Source organism: Humulus lupulus, chromosome 1 (assembly GCF_963169125.1).
Source record: "Humulus lupulus chromosome 1, drHumLupu1.1, whole genome shotgun sequence".
Lineage (NCBI taxonomy): Eukaryota > Viridiplantae > Streptophyta > Magnoliopsida > Rosales > Cannabaceae > Humulus > Humulus lupulus.
Genome location: NC_084793.1, coordinates 74429390 through 74445582, shown reverse-complemented (window position 1 = coordinate 74445582; position 16193 = coordinate 74429390).

The following is a 16193-nucleotide window of genomic DNA, read 5'->3' as shown; positions in this document are numbered from 1 at the left end:
GGGGGTTAGACCTGAGGCATCAACTCTGACTAACGTTCGGCAGCAGCCAGGCGAGACATTGAAAAGTTACCTTACGAGGTTTAACTTGGAAGTTCCCCAAGCTTGAAATGTGGATGACAGCGGTCATCTAATGGCTGTCCAGGCTGGAGTAATGCCAGGAAGTGCTCTCTGGGACGATATGCAGAGAAAACCGGTGAGGTCCCTAACCAAGTTTAATAAACGAGCCCAGAGTTTTGTCAATGTAGAGGAGGCGAGGTCGACACTGAACATGACCTCCCAGCCCGCAACTACAACGATAAACGTAAACTCTGCCTCAACCTCGACGGACCCACCGGCCTCAAAGCCTACTGCGGAAAACCCTTCCAAGAGAAAGAAGAATGAAGGGAGTAACCCCGAGGCCGAAAAGGGAAAGAAGAAGAAAGGGGAGAGATATTTCTCCGTGTACAAAGTGTACACCGAGCTCAACGAGTCTCGGGAGAATATATACCTAGCTAATGAAAATCAGGTCCCTTTCAGACGTCCAGACCCCATGAGAAATCAGAAGTCCAAGAGGGACTCCAGCAAATATTGTCGATTTCACAGAGACACCGGGCACACTACTGATGAGTGTCGACAGTTGAAAGACGAGATCGAAGGATTGATCTAGAGAGGCTATTTCAGACAATATGTCAAAAACCAGAATATTAATCAGGTGTCTACAAGCCAGAGGGCAGCTGCGCCACAACCTGCACAAAACAACAATTCCCGAGCCAGGGAAGAAGATAGGCCCCCTCCAATTGATGGAGAAGACGTGATAACCAGCTCGGGAGGGCCTCATCTCGCGGGCATGGGCAGGAATGCCCAAAAAAGATATGTGAACGAGCTAAAGACATGGGATGGGTCTCCTTATAAACCCGAACCTAGAGCACCAAAAAGCCGAAAGATTGAATCTCAACCAATTACCTTTACTGAGGATGACGCATCCCATGTTCAGTTTCCTCACCATGACCCACTGGTCATCACTATCCAGCTTGCGAATAAGAGAGTTCATCGAGTTCTCATAGACAATGGGAGCTCAGTGAACATTCTCTATAAGGCCACCTTAGAGAAAATGGGACTCACTCTTCTTGACCTGAAAGCATGTGCGACAACACTGTACGGTTTTTCAGGTGAAGGGACAACTTGCATTGGGTCCATCGAACTCCCTGTAACCTTGGGAGACTACCCAGTCTCAACAACCAAGATGATGGAGTTCGTAGTAGTAGACCTACCTTCGGCCTACAACGTGCTGCTCGGAAGACCCGCCCTAGTAGGGCTGGGGGCAGTCTCGTCTGTAAGGCATCTGGCCATTAAGTTCCCAACTCCTACTGGCATCGGGACGTTGAAGGGAGACTAATTGGCTGGAAGGGAATGCTATAGCATTTCCTTGAGAGGAAAGAAACAGACGAGCACAGAGGCACTCTTCATTATTCAAAATAAAGATGGGACGATCTTAGAGATAGATGAAGAAATCGACCCAAGGGTGGAGGAGAAAGCTGACCTCGAACCTTTAGAAAAGCTCGAAGAAATCAAGCTCGAAGAGTCAGATCCTTCCAAAATGATAAAGGTCGGAAAACATCTCCAGGAGGAAACTAAATAACAATTAATTTTCTTCTTGAAGAAAAACCAGGATGTCTTTGCATGGTCACATTCGGACATGGTAGGAATAAGTTCGACCATAGTGAGCCACGCGCTAAATATCGATAAAAGCTTCCCACCAAAGCAACAAAAGCGAAGACAACTGGACGACGATAGAAAAAAGGCATTGAAAGAGGAAGTCAACAGGTTAAAAGCAAACCGATTCATTAGGGATGCTTTTTACCCCGACTGGACAGCCAATCCGGTAATGGTCCCAAAGCCTAATGGGACGTGGCGAACCTGCATTGACTATTCGGACCTCAACAAGGCTTGTCCAAAGGACTTCTTTCCCTTACCGAGGATTGACCAGCTCGTGGATGCCACAGCAGGGCATGGACTGATGTCGTTCATGGATGCCTATTCTGGATATAACCAGATTTCCATGCATGCCCCTGACCAGGAACATACGAGCTTTATAACAGACAAAGGACTACATTGCTATAACGTCATGCCATTCGGGCTCAAAAATGTTGGGGCCACATACCAGCGGCTCGTGAACATGATGTTTTCGGAGCAAATAGGGAATAACATGGAAGTTTATGTTGATGACATGTTAGTCATGTCCCAACTTAACGATAACCATGTTGATGATCTCGAAGAATGCTTTGCCGTGCTCCAAAAGTATAACATGAAGCTTAACCCTAAAAAATTCTCCTTTGGGGTATCATGCGGAAAATTCCTGGGTTTCATTGTAAACACTCGTGGAATAGAAGCCAACCCAGACAAGATCCAAGCCCTGATCGACATGCCCTCACCTCGAAGACATAAAGATGTCCAAAGTTTGACCGGCAGGATGGCGGCACTAAGTAGGTTTATCTCAAAATCTACAGACTGTTGTCTTCCGTTTTTCAACCTATTGAGGGGAGGCAAGAAATTTGAATGGACGGAAGAGTGCGAGCTGGCCTTCCAGGAGCTTAAAAAGAACCTCGCAGAACCCCCCATCTTATCAAAACCTATTACGGGAGAAGTGCTATATTTATATCTTGCAACTACCAAGCACGCAATAAGTGCAGTGCTCGTGCGAGAGGAAGAGAAGGTGCAGAGGCCCGTATATTACATCAGCAAAAGATTACTGGGGGCAGAGTCGAGATACCCCTTGATGGAAAAGCTAGCTCTCAGCTTAATTCATTCATCTCGAAAACTTCAACCCTACTTTCAGGCACACCCCATCCATGTATTAACTGACCAACCACTAAGACAAGTCTTGTCTAAGCCAGAAGCTTCAGGTCGACTTCTTAAATGGGCGGTTGAACTTGGGCAATTCGAGATCACCTACCACCCAAGGACGACCATTAGGGCACAAGCCTTGGCAGACTTTATAGTGGAACGTACTGGCATGACCAACAATGAAGTTATAACCTCGGCCCATGAGCTGTGGAAACTTTACGTTGATGGGTCATCTAATGAAAATGGATCGGGGGCAAGGGTCATTTTGATCACTCCCGCAGGAATCAGATTTCATTATGCCTTAAGATTCGAATTCAACGCATCGAATAACGAGGTCGAATACGAGGCTTTACTGGCGGGACTTCGTATAGCCAAAGAGCTCAAAGCTAAAGCAATACATTGCTACATCGACTCCCAGCTAGTGGTTAAGCAAATTTTGGGAGAATACCAGGCTAGTGGCACAAAAATGGCAGCTTACTTAGAAAAGGCAAAGTCAGCGTTGGAACATTTCGAGTTTTATGTAATCGAACAGGCTCCTCGAGAGCAAAACTCGAATACAGATGCCTTAGCTCGGCTCGCTACTTCCACCGAGAATGATGAGCTCAATGTTGTGCCAACTGAACATCTCTCGGTGCCTAGTATTAACGAGCCAGTGCAGGAAGACGTATGTATGATTGATTCCGAGCCTACTTGGATGACTCGAATAGTTGTATATCTCGAGACCGGCGTCCTTCCGAAAGATCGGAACCTGGCTCGAAAATTGATGTATCAAGTCCCCCGTTATACCAGTTTAGATGGAAGGTTGTATAGAAGGGGATATTCCATGCCATTACTTCGGTGTGTGACTCCACCCGAAGCCAAGAAAATCACTGAAGAAATTCACGAAGGGTTCTATGGAGACCATACTGGGGTGCATAGCCTATCCAAGAAAATCATACGCCAAGGTTATTTCTGGCCTACCATCAAGTCGGATTCTTTCGAATACGTGAAGAAGTGTGATAAGTGCCAACGATTTGCCACGATTCCTCGAGCTCTACCATCCGAGATGACCATGATGACTTCCCCATGGCCATTTGCGGTATGGGGAATCGACCTCATAGGCTTTCTCCCAACTGGCAAGGGCGGAGTGAAATATGTTGTAGTTGTCGTAGATTACTTCACGAAGGGGACAGAAGTGAACCGTTAGCAACAATAACCTCTAAAAAAGTCCTTGAATTTGTAGTAAAGAACATTATATGTCGATATGGGATGCCGAGGAAAATTGTGTCCGACAACGGAACCCAGTTCGATAGTGATCTGTTCACCAACTTTTGCGAAAAAATGGAATAATAAAGAGTTTTTCATCAGTAGCTCATCCCCAAGCGAATGGCCAGGTCGAAGCTGTAAACAAAACTCTCAAGAGTTCGCTGAAGAAAAAAGTTGGAAGAAGCAAAAGGGCGATGGCCTGAAGAATTGCCCCAAGTCCTATGGGGATATAGGACTACGGCCCGAACGTCAATAGGACATACCCCATTCTCCCTGGCATACGGTTGCGAGGCTATGTTGCCAGTTGAGGTCAAAATTCCTACGATTCGAACCCACACTTATGACCAAGACTCGAACCACACTCAACTCGAAGAAACCTTAGACCTGATCGAAGAAAGAAGAAACGAAGCTCAGCTAAGAAACGCTGCATACCAATAGCGAGCTACCAGGTACTTCAACAAGAGAGTTCGAGATCGAAAATTCGGTGTGGGAGATTTGGTGCTAAGGCGTGTATTTTTGGCAATGCGAGATCCAGCAGCTGGCGTGCTCGGGCCAAATTGGGAAGGACCCTACCAGATAGAGTCAGTCATCCGACCCAGTGTCTACAAGCTAGCGAGATTGGATGGGAGCCTGGTACCGCGAGCATGGAATGGCGAACACCTAAGACCTTACTATCAATAGTGTAGGAAGAATGTTGCCTGTAACCATGCTTGCTTATCTGTACTGTTTTGTCTACTTTTGGATTTTATTAAATAAAGAGTTATTTCATTTAATATGGTTTATTTTTGCAATCTCTCTTAATCTAATAACCTATGGTCACATTCATAGGATATTAAGGGGGCATCATTGGTATATATCAATACCACCAGCTTGAAAAATAAAGTTACATATACGAAATACATGCAAGTGTTTGGATATAACCAAATGTGCGAGCTAAGATAATTTGGATATAAGTGAATTATAAAAAACATACAAGTGTTTGGATGTAACCAAATGCGCGAGCTTGGATATTTTGGACGTAACCAAATTATCAAAAGATCAAAATGTTTGGATGTAACCAAATATGCGAACTAGATTAAAAATATAAGTGTATGGATTACAAACCAAACACGACCTTAATAGGTTTGGAACAAACCAGCTAAAACTAATCGATGATAAGTTGGAACATAAACCCACTTCGAGTTAAGTCAAGATCAAGGCTGGAGTATCTTATAAAACAAATAGTTTCGAACTCATAACCTCAGAAAGATAACCGAGGATGAGAAAAAGTAACTAAAAAATAAGATACAACTAAACCGTTTGCATTACACACCGTACAAGTACTTTCAGATGCATGGTTAAAGTAATATCCGACCTTGACAAATAACGAGATCGGAAGCGGATAATTCAAGCAAACTGTGCATGAATGCATTGAGCCTTGAGCCTAAATCTAAAATATGTTTGTGCAAATAAACAAGCATATACGATTCTTTAATATAAAATGTGCAAAATATTTCAAACTAAGAAATGTAAAGCATATATATTAAAAGAAAGCCAAAAAGAAAAAGAAATTGTATCAGCCCTACGGGCATAAATTAAAACAATTACAAAAATAAAGGGACGCAGCCCCGAGGTGAGATTCAAGAAGGAGCAGTCTCCTTAGCCTTCTCAGCACCAGCAGCACTAGACTCTCCAGGACAAATAGCATGACTATCCTTCTGGGCAGCCTCCTGAGCAGCCTCCTGAGCAGCCTCCTCCACCTCAAGCTGAGCATTCCACTTATCTACGAGCTTCACCTCAAGAGGACCTAGGAAGCTGGTATCGAGGCCGTCATTGTTTGCCCATATTCTGTACATAGCCAGATCAACTGCCTGGTCCTTCTTCTCTTTGTACTCGACAAGGAGGCGAGCCTTTTCACTCTCAATTATATCAAAAGTGGCGGCCTTCTTTGAGCTTGGTATTAACCTCCTTGAGCCGAGCGTTCTCCTTCTCAAGCTCCGCAAGCCTAGCGTTCTCCTTCTCTAGCTCCACGAGCCTAGCATTCTGCTTCTCAAGCTCGGATGTCTTGGCCTTAAGCTCCTCGGCTCCTGCCTCAAACTTTGCCTTTGTTTCCTTTAGTTCATCACTTAGTTTGAGTTGAAGATCCTTTGCCTCCTGAGCATAGGATTTGCTCGAATGGATCTCGTTATTCAACTTATAGTTGAGCTGAACAGAGACAGCAAGAGCCTGGCATACAAAGAAATCAACATTAGCATACGGACCATCTATAAATATAGCTAGTAGCGAGAAAAGAAAAGTTACCGCGGCGGTTAGCTCGACACTCTTCTCGTAGAGTGTGTTGCAATCTCAGACGTCGTTCAAAAATTGCCAGTGAGGAGCATCAAAACTGCTAAAGCTCTGGCCCACTCGGGACAAGATGTCTGAGCCCAGCGTAGCCCCATGGGACCCAGCAGCATTGTCAACTACATACTCCTCAACGTGAGTAGAAACAGACAACTTGTGGGTTAGGGAAGCAGAGGGTTTCTAGGAGGTGGACCGAGCATCGGGTGAACCAGGACTGGAGGTTAGGGCTCGACCATAGTGGATGCCCCGACCTGTGGAGTCGGCCCCACAGCGGAGCTCGTGGCAGGCGGAGCTCATGGAGGAGGTGTCTTTTCGGTCCTCTTAAGGACCTTGGCAGGCCGGTCAGTCTTTCACGACCCCCTGGGGTGCTTGCTCCTTTTGGCTCCGCCACTCTCGAGGATATTGTCAAGATCGGAGTCCATCTCGCCTACACAGTCACCACGATATGAGTTATCAAAAAAGAAAAAATATTTAAAGTAACTCAGCATCATGCAAATGTACAAAGTGATGAAAAGGCGAGTGGAGAGAAACCTAATTGGAACTCTCCTCCGAGCTTGAGCCCGGAGACCATGAAATTCCCCCATCTTCAAAAGACGCGGGGGGAGTACCTTCCCTATAGGTGGACGTCAACCTTGAATGGTCCCTATAGTCGTTGGTCCCATATTGGACGACTATTCTGTCCCATACCTCGTTCAGGCTATACATAGTGTCGTATTTCCCGAGCCAGCTATCGAACCTATGAACCCGTTCATCTACCTAAGTCCATACATAAAAATGGTCCCTATCGTCCTCGCACAATACTAACCTATCGGGTTTGTTTTTAATAGGGTGGGGGACCACATTTTCGAGCTTAGGATGATTGTACCTTGATCATCCGAACCCGAGCTCGAGGCTTCATTGTTGGCCTCGTTCCCTGATTTTGGGCTCCTTCGGCGAACTAGAGGCGGGGGCCTCACCTCTCTCCTTGGGGGGAGGATGCCTGTTGGCAAAGGCACGAGCTCCCAGCGGTCATATTTTTTGTTGGACCAATCCGAGGTAGACTGGCCATCTCCCAAGAGCCCGCAAGCTCGGAGCTTACCTTCATGCAAAAGGTATGAGAGGGACCTCCTGCCATAAGGGAGTTGGAGCAGAGTCTCTCTATGCTCCTTCAAACATGTCAGTAGGAGTGGGACGATGATAGTTGGCTGGAAAATAAAATACATTTCAACTAAGTACGAGCCTATAAAGAAAAGTCCAAGCACAGAGATAAAGGAGGTTGGGGTACTAACGAATCCGTCAGGAGGGATTGCTTTTCAAACAGAAAAGATACAGGATCTCCTCTGGCGACGGTCCTTCCCACTTCAGCTCGGGGTATATCGACCTCAAGGCAGATAGAACCCTGTAAGAATTAGTGTTGAGCTGGAATGGAGCCAACCCAACAAAGTCTGTGAAGTCCTTGAAGAAAGACTTCAAAGGCAGTATTGCTCCTGGCTCCAAGCCGCATATCTCAGCTTGTTGTCAGGATTTCCATCTCCTGGACCGCGGCAGCTTCGCTCGTGGGAGGTAGGGGCTCGATACCTTAGAGAGCCTGACAATCTTATACCATGAAAGGCCAAGATATCGTTTATCTGACCTAGCGAGGTAACCGAGCTCCAATAGTGCTCAGCCTCGAAAATTTCCCTCCTCGGCTGCGAGGTTGAAGGCTCCCCCATCAGTGAGAATTGAAGATCTCCCGGGTTGTATACGACTATCACTTTTAGCCTGGGATCAAGGGGGATCGGTCTAGGCCTTGAGTCAGATTCTGGATAAAGAGCCTCTCGAAGGATTTTTCTCTTCTTCACTATGACCTCGATGATTTGACGACGATAATGAGCTCGGGTTTCTTCTTATTCGCGAGCTAGCTCGTGTTCACGAATCAGGCGCTGGTTCCAAGCAAACAACGACTCCGGGCTCGGAGTTTTTGGCGAGTACGGGATGACAAGCAATGACCCCCACCGTCTTTCCAGATTATGTGACATCTAGCAAGAAAGAAAAAATGGTGAGGGCCATGCATACAAGGAATCAAGAATAACAATCTTGATAGGTCAAGCTCGAAAATGCTTTGATATGAGACGAGTTCAATCCTGGAGACCCGATTAAGTGTCATGACGTGTATTTCACGAAAAAGGGAAGGAAGTGGATTTAATTTTTGAGAATCCCGAAATATCAGGAAAAAAAGGTGGCGGTTATTTAAAAATGGTATTTTCGGGTATCGTGCATTCTTTAAAATCAAGATTTTGTACCCGATATCTTGGTGTACAAGATATATCCTCCAAAATTTGAAAACCCAGAAAAGAAGACCATATTTTGGTCTTCCTACATTTGAACTGGATTCAAAACCAGTAATTGGGAACCTAAACTAATGTCTATCGGTCAAAGTATCCTAGTATATCAAACTAAAGAATAAACCAGCACATTCCCATAAATGCAAACGCAACAAAGGCAAAAACTGGCCTAAAGAAAAAGAAGATATACATACAAGTTAAGATCAGATACTTACACACTGAAAATGGTGGTTGTAGAGAAACAGATGACTGAAGAAGCAGGTATGATCTCACGGTCTCGAACAGGCTGGTGGTCCTTTGCTTCTTTGGCTGGGAAAACATGCAAAAGTGAAAACTTTCTGGGATGGCCTCTGGATTTTTCTCTCTTATTTTTTCTCTGATCAACGTAAAAGTAAGAGGAAGAAGATGACTGGAGCCTTATATATAGACTATCAGAAGTGGTAAAAAGGGATTAATCCAAGCCATTGGCCAAGATCCTTATCAAATCCGACGGCCAGGGATAAATGACAAGATGGTACCGAAAAGGTGGCAGGCGAACAATCGTGGGAAGATTTCCAAGGTACTCGAGTACCTTGAGTGAGCAATACCCAACAGACACGTGTCCATACTCGAGTATGTGTGATGGTGCAGTTCCTTAAGAAAGTAGTTCAAAAGTTTCCTTCTCATAGGATTCGAACAAATACTTTTGAGGGGGCAAAATGTTACACCCAGATTTCGAGCCTTGAGAATTGTAATCTCGAAAGCTAGATTCGTCAGGTGTGAGCTCGCAATATCTAGAATACGTGTTTGCAACCTAGGCGCCGAATCTTCATAGTTGGTGGCAACCTCGAAGATGGGTGACCTCGAAGTCCTTATAAGCTCGAAAGACAGGCATCGGAAGGCGTCCATTCTCGGGTGACCTCGGATCAATAGTTCCGAGCCTGACATGAGTATGAGCTCGAAACAATGTGGTCTTGGAGAAAATAATATAACTCGAAAGTTGCTGAGAGACCTAGACTGGCATGATGTTGATGATGTTGATTGCTGATTTCGAACAGCTTAGTGAGTCACTTGAAGAGACACGGTCTACATTTATTGTTGTAACTTCCCTACAATAAAGGGATATTTATTAGTCAATTATACGCTCCCTGGTCTTCAAGGGACATTTCCTTGTATATAGGAGTTACAGGCTTTAAAGCCATTAAATTTATTAATATATAGGATAACTTCCTTGAACGTGTGGGATAGTATCCTGAGACTTCCTCTATAAATAGAGAAGTCGTGTACCTTTGTAGAGGACCGAATTTTGGTGATCTTGAGACAAACTCTGGAGAATTCATCCCTGAAGAATTTCTAGAAATTTCCTAAGTTCTAATAACAAAGACTCGTGGACTAGGCAGAGTTAACTGTTGAACCACATAAAAAACTCTTCTTGTTTTATTGTATTTTTCTGGCCATAATTCTTTACTGTTTACGTGCTCTACATTTTTAGTTGACGAAAAACGGCGTCAACATGTTGTCACTACCAAATTCAAAAACTAGAAAAAACATAAACTTAAAAAAATTAATTAATTAAAATAAGTTATTTTATGATAATTTAAATAATTAAATCATATTTATTTAAAAATAATAAAGTCATACATATCTTTTTTTTATTTAATAAATTTGTGTGATAGTTTATTTTTTATCAAGTGATTGAACCTATTTTTCTTCATCAAATTCACCAAAGGACATTGCGAGTTACAATAGAAACTAAAAATAATTTATGTATGTATACTACTCTACACTATGAATTTTTCTATTCTTATTTTATTCTATTATTAATTTCTTTTTAAATATTATTATAATTTATATATATGTCAATATTGTGTTTAGATGTCATATATGTTGAGATTATTGATATAAATATTTATATATACTATATAACTGTAATTCATTCTATTATATATTGAAAAAAAAATGAACCGATTTTTATTAAAATTACAGACAATGTTTTTTCCTGATTTTTTAATACATTTATGTCATACATTATATTAAACATATTTTATTTATTTTTATGATATTGTTTAATTTAAAATTTATATGTTAATTAAGAAATAATGAAAATAAATACAAGTTTGAATAAGCATGTTTATAATTTTAAAACTAAGCAACCGTGCATTATTATTGCACGTTATTTTAACTTTATCGGAATATTCTTATATATAACATAATATTTTTATATTTAACGGTATATTATAAACATGTTTTAAACGTAAATGAAATTTAATAATAATAAATAATTAAACAAATTAAAATATGATATTTTGAGATATTTTACAATGGCAATTATTTAAAAATTATAAAATCATATATTTTATAACTTAAATAAAATTTAATTAAACTTCACGTATAATAATAATATCATATTAAACATATAACTTAATATAATCTACTATCAACTTGAAAGAAACTTCTTTTAAAAAAAAAATAGCAACAAACTTAAATTTAAAATCCATGTATAATATTAATATTATATTAAACATATAATATATAATCTCTTGTTGTCACTGCCAAATTCAAAAACTAGAACAAACATAAACTTAAACAAAAATTAATTAATTAATTAATTAATGAAAATATGATATTTTTAAGATATTATATGATAATTTAAATAATTAAATCATATTTATTTAAAAATAATAAAGTGATAAATATCATTTTTTTATCTTATAAATTCGTGTGATAATTTCTTTTTTATAAAGTGATGAAGCTAGTTTTATTCATCAAATTCACCAAAACACATTGCGAGATACATTAGAAACTAAAAATAATTGATGCATGTATACTACTCTACACTGTGACTTTTTATATTCTTATTTTATTCTATTATTAATTTTTTTTTAAATATTATTGTAATTTATATATATGTCATATAACCATGTATATATATATATATCTATATTAATAGTGTGTTAGTGTGTTTAGATGTCATATATGTAGAGATTATTCATATAAATATTTATATATACTATAGAAATGTAATTCATTCTATTATATATTGAAGAAAAAAAAATGAACCGGTTTTTATTAAAATTATAGACAATGTTTTGCCCTAATTTTTTTAATATATTTATGTCATACATTATATTAAACATATTTTATTTATTTTTATGATATATTTTATGTATTTAAAATTAATATAATAATTAAAAAAATAATAAAAATAAATATATACTTAAATAAGTATGTTTATAACTTTAAAACTAAACAAACGTATCGTTATTTTTACCTAGTATATGTTTGAATAAATTACTTCACGTATATAATCTTTATCTAGTCTTTTAAAAAGAGGCTTTTAAAAAGAGTATATCGATGTACTGCTATCTGCCAAAGAGTAGTTTCATATATATATATATATATATATATATATATATATAAATATAGGAGTCATATTAACTTTTAAATCTTTATGAGTGTAAATATATATATATATATCTATATATATAAAGTTTGAATAAATTACTTCACGTATATAATCTTGATCTAGTCTTTCAAAGTAGAGGCTTTTGAAAAGAGTATATGGATGTACTCTCTTCCAAAAGGAGTGGCTTCATAAATATATATGTATATATATGACTCTCATTTTAACTCTTAAATTTTTATGAGTGTAAGTAAATAAATTGATAAATATATGATCATAAAATAATCATATAATATCTGATCTTTATTAATTCAAATTCAAAATTAAATTTCAATCATAAGATATTGATATTATTTGATAATTTAAATCACACATGTTTAGATTTTATCTTAAACTTTAATTCAAATTTCAAAATCAAAATTAAATTTGAATTTTCGATATGATTTGATATCATATGTCAAAAAATTATTTACTCCCAAATTTTGGAATGATTAACTATGTATTGGTCAGATAATTTCTTTATTTTATAGACAAATTCTTGATAAAAAAAAACTAAAGAGATTCAAGACATAAAATTGTCACATAGATGATAAAACTCTAAACCCATGTTAAATGGTATAAACCTCTCAAATTTTAAATGAACTCATTAAAATCATCTCAAATGATAAAAATTGATCCTTGGATCCCAAAGTCATTTACTTCAAAATTCAAAAGTGCACTAAAAGAACTTCAAAGTCATATTAAATAGTATCTCAAATAAGTCATTCACCTCAAAATTCAAAAATATATCAAAGCAACTCTAAAATCATATTGAATGGTAAGAGTACCCAAATTTCAAAACATCGTTCACCTCAAAATTTCTAAAGCATCACAAAAGATATGTAGGCAACTTAGTCGCTAAAGCTAAGTACAGTAACAAATACCCGAAAATCCCAAATTCTTCAAATATCAAATACAAATCTCCAAATTTCAAAAATCATCATTCACCTCAGAATTTTTCCTATCTTCCAAAGCAACAAATAATTCCATAATGTGGTCATTTACTGGAATTTTATAAATTTTTAAAAAAATACCATGAATTCCTATAAATGGTCATTCACCAAAACTCTTCCACTCTTTATCCAAAAATATTCATTCAGAACTACATGTGTTGATCCTTCACAAAAAATGTATGTAGGAAACTCAGTCAGTCAAACTAAACATATAATAAAAATAAATTTCCAAAAATTTGAGACCTTATAAAAACCATACCTTTAACGTAGAACCAAAAGATCAATAATTCTGAAATCCCGAGCCTCCACCAAAAAGTGCCTTCCTCCAACAACAATACTAAGAGCTTGATACTTGGGTAATTTTGGCTAGATAGAGGTTTGATAGGTTTTAGTGTTTCGGGTATATAGATTTATAGCTTTAGTGTTTGAAGCTTTATAGAGAAAATAGAAGAAAAAGAATTCCCAAGCACTATAAAGGTTATAGTGGTTCGACTATATATTGTGTTTATGGAGCAAAAAGATGAGAACTTTGGGAAATATAGATTTTGAAAATGGAGAGCACTTGGAGGCTTTGTTCAGTGTGAAAAATGATGATGTTAAAGGTTCTATTTATAGGCTTCGAACCCAACTCCTTTCCTTGATTTTCTCCTCCACTATTCAACTAGTTTTTAGATTTCAAACATTCCCTCCACTATATATGTAACGTCCCACGTCACTATGGATACTTTATGGAATGACGACTGGCCCTACAAACCAACACAAGTCTTTCCAGCGTTCTTTTTCCTTACTCACATGCTTCCTGGAAAAACTTCCCAGGAAGTCACCCATCATTAGATTGCTCCAAGTCAAGCACGCTTAACTTTGGAGTTCTCAAGTGATGGGCTACCGAAAAGAAGATGCATCTTGTTGATATAGGTAGAACCCATCAATCCATTTAAGTCATCTCCAACTGTGTAGTCCAATACCTACACAGTCTTAGAATCATCACACTTGACCTTCCCGAGGCGATGTGGGATTGCACAACTTTACCCAGTCTTTCTCCCTACGGATCATGGGATAATGACTGTCACAATATAGTTTCGACTATCCCCCCTTTTACCCATTCAAAGTGCTACAATTACTCACTTGATGCCATACATACTAACTCGTAACCATAATTAGTCAAAGTCATAACTAGCTTCCCAAAGAGTCTCCCACGCCTACACCTAGCACATTCAGATTCAAAAGCTTTCAAATGGTTTCAACCATGACCAACTTAGTCACTTAGTTTCCTTTTTGCAAGCTTAGAGTGACACCTAGTTCCTGAAGTTCAAAAAGAGTCAAAACCCATCCTAAATAACTCCACACGCCTATAACTAGGTTGGTCTTCAACTTAGTTCTTCAATTCAACTTTGTTACTAATTTAATTAATTCATGATAAATTTCACTTAATAAAATTATACAAAATTTTGGCTATGCTAGTATATTCCAATAATTGGGACGTAATTTTAATGCCACATGTATACTTCTTAAACCACCAAATAACATGTGCACATAATTTTTATAATGGCTGAAAACTATACACTAATTTGATCATATGCTAATATCATATAAATACTAACCATAAGAATTATAATTATCTGAATTATAATTATTTTCTAAGTCATAGAAATCATATCTTAAAATAAATAATTAAACTTAAAGATTTTTTTTTTAAATTCCACCACTCAAGTTATAACTATAAATTAATAAAACTAACCTACGATCATAATTAAGGAGCTTATAAGAAAATAATAACCTTGATTATTACAATCTTCCCCCCTTAAAGAAATTTCGTCCTCAACGTTTTACCTACCGAATATCTCGGGATAACATTCCCTCATATCTTCCTCCAACTCTCACACTGCCTCTCTTTAAGTGTTATGGCTCCACAGGATTTTAACTATAGGGATACTTTTGGACCTTAACTACTTAGTTCCTCGTTCTAGAGCGCATACTGGTCATTCTTCATAACTGAAATCTTGCTTCAACTCTAGAGCCTTGTAATAGAGCACATGGGATGGATTTGATACATACTTCCTCAACATAGATATATGGAAAATATTATGTGTTTCAGCAAATGATGGCGGTAAGGCCAACCAATAAGCTACTTGTCGCACTTTGTCCAATATCTCAAAAGGACCTATAAACCTTGGGCTTAACTTTCCTTTCTTTTTTAAACAGATAATTTCCTTCATCGGAGATACTTTGAGAAAGACTTGATCCCCTTCTGAAAACTCAACGTCTTGCCTCTTAGCATCAAAGTAGCTCTTCTAGTGACTTTGAGCAGCAATCATTCTTGGTCTTATCTGTTCTACCACTTCTATTGCTTCTCTTAGGGCCTCGGATCTTAAGTATCGTCTTTCACCAACCTCGTCCCAATGAAGTGGTGATCGACACTTCCTTTCGTAGAGCATTTCATCGGGTACCATTCCTATCATAGCTTGATAGTTGTTGTTGTAAGAGAACTCTACTAACGATAGATACTTGCTCCATGATCTTGAGAAGTCTAAAGCACACGACGTAAGCATAACTTCTAATATTTGGATGGTGTGTTCTGACTGACCATCGATTTGAGGGTGAAATACAATACTTAACTTTAACTTAGTGCACATAGCACGTTGTAGACTTTCCAAGAACTTTGAGGTAAAAATCGATCCTCAATCAAAGACTCTCGTCTTTGGAACTCCATGTAATCTCACTATCTCTGCCACGTAAAGCTCGTGTATTTCCCTGTGTTGCAAACCGTTCTTATTTGCAAGAAGTGAGTGAACTTTGTAAGTCTATCTATTATCACCCAAACAGAGTTGTGCTACGTGGTGGTCCTTGGTAACTGATTAGTGCTCAAAAATATTGTTTTATTAGTTTTAAAATGTTTTAATAGATTAAGTTTTAATTAATATTTTCATGGATTTATTGCAATATATTTTATATTTGAAATATTAATAATAATTTAATTTGTGTCTAATTTTCAGAAAATAAATGTATTTTGACACAAAGAAAAAGAAAGAATAACAAAATAATATATAATTGAAGAAGGATTGAAAAAATGGCATTTTTGACAAGATCCAGCCCAAAAATTAGTCCCAAACCAAAGCCAAGCCCAAG